A 4,817-nucleotide genomic window follows, 5' to 3' on the forward strand; every position below is an offset into this window, starting at 1 on the left:
TCTTCTGTAGTCATTTCTTCAAACATCTTATTAACTGGGGCACCTGGGTGGCTAAGTTGATTAAGCGTCTGCCTTTGGCTTAGGTTATGATCCCAGGTCCTGGGATCAAGCCTGCGTTGGGCTCTCTGCTCAGTGGGGAGTCTGCTTCCCTCCTCCCTCTGCCCCTCTCCCCCATTTGTGCTCGCTCTCAAAATCTGAAAACATTTTATTAACAGTTTTAATACAATTTGTATGCTAACAGATACTGAGTCTGTCATTTCCTGAGAGCAGATACTAAAATAGCCCATTGTAATTATGAATTTTCAGATCAACTTTGTAACTTTGTCAAGTTAAGCCTACGTTCTCAGTATTGCCTTGTGTATACACGTTGAGGTACTGCTCATTCTTTTGTAGGTGCAGTCTTTGTCCTCTGTGTAGGGCTACTTGCTATGATCAGACCGTGTTAGATATGCAGCGACATTACTCACTCTTTCAGGTGTGCCACTGATGAAACCAAAATGCAAGGACTAAGACATTCTAGACGTTGATGTGATCAACTAACTCATTTCTCAAAAAAAGAAAGAAAAAACACACTGGGCTCTTGAAAAAGGCATTCATTGGGGCTTGCCTCTTGTAAGCCCAGGCTGCAGCCGTCATGGAAGCCAGAACGGTGTACTCAGACAAACCTGCTGTCTTCTGAATGGGTCTCCTGCTGTTCAAGGCATTAGACTCAACCCTCAGTTTTTAGGGCCCATAACTTTGTTCTTGTCATCACGTTTGCTGGCAGGTTATGAGAAGAGGCCTTTCCACATCTGACATTTATGTCAAAATGGTCGTTTTCACAGGCCCTTATTTATTGTAATCGTGCCCAACAGCCAACACTCTTTTATCCCACCCCTGGACCTTCCTCCCAACATCACCTGCACTCTGTACCCTGCATGTCAGTACTTCATTTGGGGCTCCCTCTTTCAGAACCACCTCAGGGCCAACTCAACACAAATGGGATATTTCCTACCAACTACACGCATGCACTCATTGTCATGGGAGTCACTGGCACTGTCCTGGGCACATATGATGTCATTCAACAAACTCACATCACTGAGCCCAATCAAAAAATGTCCCAAACGCTCTAAGCACAGGTAGCAGACAGCTAATGTTTGAGAGGTTTTCTAAGGAGGAAAACTGGCAACTGTGGTCGCTGATGACTACCTGGCTTTAGACTGTTTATGGCCAGGCAGGGAGAGTTCCGTTCCCTTAAAGGGACTGCTTGCTGCATGTAGACAACACTGGCAAAGTGTCATCAATAACTCAACAAATGAGACAATGGATGAAAAGAACCAATAACATTACTAAAGTCATTGAACAGATCTCTGGAAGCCTACTGACCTGATACTCCTGGATCTCTCCCAAAACCTTGGGATGACTAGATTCCGATGCTTTTTTCAAGTTTTCCTCATCTTGATTCTAACATGTTGCTTGTGCTTTTCATGTGACTTTAAAAATTCATATTCAGGGGCACCTGGGTGGCTCAGTCGGTTAAACATCTGCCTTCGGCTCGGGTCATGATCTTGGTGTCCTGGGATCGAGCCCCGTGTTGGACTCCCTGTTTAGTGGGGAGTCTGCTTCTCTCCCTCTGATCCTCCTCCTCACTCGTGCTCTCTCTCTCTGGCATGCTCTCTCTCTCTCTCTCTAATAAAATCTTTAAAATTCAATTCATATTCAAATTCAAATTTGTGTAAATACAATGTGGCATAATTCAGTCAACAATCATCAAAGAACGAACTTTAGTAAAGACACTGACTCCTTTTTTTGATGTTTGACTACTGGCTTTAGATACCCACTCACCCTGCCTGGCCCACAATGGACAATAAACTAAGAGGGTTCACACATGCCCCTTTTCTTTTTGTGCTTATGTTAGGAGGGTCAAACTTTGAAAACCCACAGCCTCAACTCCTTGACACGTTAAAGGCTCTACCTGCTTTCTCCCTCTTGATCCAGCCACCTGTACCCACTTGCACTTGCCCTACTTCTTAAAGTCCCTCTGAGTAATGAACTGGGAGTGGAAGCCACTCGATCCAGTGACCTATAGGAACACAAACTATAAGAGATGAGTTGCTCGAGAATTGACTACCTTGAGAATTAAGTAGTTTGGGGAACACAGTCTTGAGGTACTCCCCACAATTCACAAATTCTTCCTGCAGAAGCCAAACCAGGTTCTCACTTTGAGATCAGAAAAAATTGCCTCACGCAGAAAACAGAAGGAAATGTTTTGATATGTACACAATGCAATCTGTTCTCTGTAACTTGGGCCATCCTCCAAAGAAAACCAATTTGCCAAAGCTTTATCTGATTGGGGAAAGAGCGATTGCACAACTCCAGCCTTCTTCACCTTTCCTCTTTGACAAAAGGGGCAGAATAAAGGCCAAGAGCCTTTACTGATTTTCATAGTCAAGGGATTCTATGCCATCAAAACATCACAGGTTTAATCATAACATAATAGAACGTGTTGCCTCCCAAAAACCAACGCATCATATCGGCAGGGTACCAATGTAAGAACTGGTTACAAAAGCTGCAGGACACAGACTCTACCTAAGATTAAGTTGCTCGGGAGCCAAACACACTGAGGAGAAAAATACAAGGACACTGAAGCATACTGAAGTCCCTGATACCTACAGCCACAATAAACATTAAACTCCAATTCAAGAACACATAAAACCTCCCAACTAAAGGCCTATTTTCCTCAAATCCTATTAACTGATACACCGTGTCTGGCTTTCAACCAAAAACTGGAAGGCATACTGAAAGGGAAGAGAAAACTTTAAGAGACAAAGCAATTATCAAAAGAAGACTCAGGTACAGGAGAGACTTTAAACAACTGGGCTATGAATTGTAAATAACTGTTAGTTTCACACAAAGCCAGCTTCAGAACAAGGAAGATTATCTGGGAGAAAGAGGGGCATTACATACTAGTAAATGTGCCAGTTCCCCAGGAAAACATAATAAACCTTAATATTATGTGCCAAGCAACAGATTGTCAAAATAACTGATCCAAAATGTACAGAACTGCAAGGTAAGATAGACAAGTCCACAATTATAATTGAAGACTTCGACATCCCTCATCAGATCTAGCAGGTAGAAAATTGGCAAATGAATTGTTGAAGGCAGCAGTACCATCAATCAACTGGTCTTAGATGATATTTATAGATGACTTCATCCAACAACAGGATAGACATTCATCTCAAGACATTCATCTCAAGATAACATGGAACAAGTACCAGATAGACTACATTCTAGGCCATAAAACACACCTGTAAAAAAGTAAAGACTAGAAACCCTACAAAGTATGCTCTCAGACCACAGTGGATTTAAACTAGAAGTCAGTAGCAGAATGATAGTTGGAAAACCACCAAATATGGAAGACTGAACCCCACACTTTTTTTTTTTAAAGATTTTATTTATTTATTCGACAGATAGAGACAGCCAGAGAGAGAGGGAACACAAGCAGGGGGGATGGGAGAGGAAGAAGCAGGCTCATAGCGGAAGAGCCTGATGTGGGACTCGATCCCGGAATGCCAGGATCACGCCCTGAGCCAAAGGCAGACGCTTAACCGCTGTGCCACCCAGGTGCCCCTGAACCCCACACTTCTAAATAACACATGCATCAAAGGAATCTCGAGAGAAATTTTAAAATATTTCAGCTGGGGCACCTCGCTGGCTCAGTCAGAACAGCATGTGACTCCTGATCTTGGGGTCGTGAGTTCAAGCCCCATGTTGGGTGTAGAGATTACTTGAAAACAAAAACAAAACAAAACAACGTTAAAAAATATTTCAGCTAGGGACACCTGGGTGGCTCAGTTAAGTGTCTGCCTTTGGCTCAGGTCATGATCCTAGGGCCCTGGGATTGAGTCCCACATCAGGCTCTCTGCTCAGCAGGGGGTCTGCTTCTCCCTCTCCATCTGCCCCTCCCCCCTGCTTGTGCGCACGCACAGGCTCTCTCCAATAAAAATATTTTCAGGAGTGAAGATGGCAGAGGAGTAGGAGTCCCCTTTTTCAGCCAGTCCCCTGAGTCGAGTTGGATAGGTACCAGACCATCCTGAACACCCACATAATCAGCCTGAGACGCAGGAAGATGCATCTGGATCTCTACAACTGAACATCTCCAGCGCTGAGTATTGAGGTACAAAGCGGGGAGCCGTGAAACCTCGCACAGATATCAGAAGATAAACGGAAGGGGGAGGGAGCCGCCGCGTTCGGGCACCGGGAAGCGGTAGCCACCTGCACGGGGGAGCGGGCGGGGCTCGTGGACGGCACCCGCTAGAGAGCGGACTGAGACCATGAGCCAGGGAACGTGTGCCTCCAGACTGAAACGGAGCTCCGGTGCGCTCACTGGAACCAGACTGAGACTGGGAGCTCCAGGAGTGCGCGGGGGCGGCTGGCAGTGTTAGAAAGACAAAGGACAGAGACGCGCCAGCCCTGGAAGTGAGGGCTGGGACGCCGGCTGTGGGGCGCACATCCTGGACGCTGCAGGGTTGAGCAGCACCAACAGAAACAGAGTTAAAGTGCCAGAACATCAGTGGAGAGCAGTCCGTGATCCCTCTGTTCTGAGACAGAGGCTGAGATTTGGCCACTGCTGCTCTGACTCTCAGAAGAGGCACAGCAAACCGCCAGGGAAAGCCGCCAGAGAACAAAAGCCTGAAAAGACCGGCTCACAGTGTGCCCATCCCCATTCCCCCTCGCAGGGGACACGGAGACTCTACCCAAACTGGGTTGCCTGAGTATCGGCGCAGCAGGCCCCTCCCCCAGAAGGCAGGCTGAAAAATCAAGAAGCCCACATCCCT

Source organism: Ursus maritimus, unplaced genomic scaffold (genome assembly GCF_017311325.1).
Source record: "Ursus maritimus isolate PB19 unplaced genomic scaffold, ASM1731132v1 scaffold_14, whole genome shotgun sequence".
Lineage (NCBI taxonomy): Eukaryota > Metazoa > Chordata > Mammalia > Carnivora > Ursidae > Ursus > Ursus maritimus.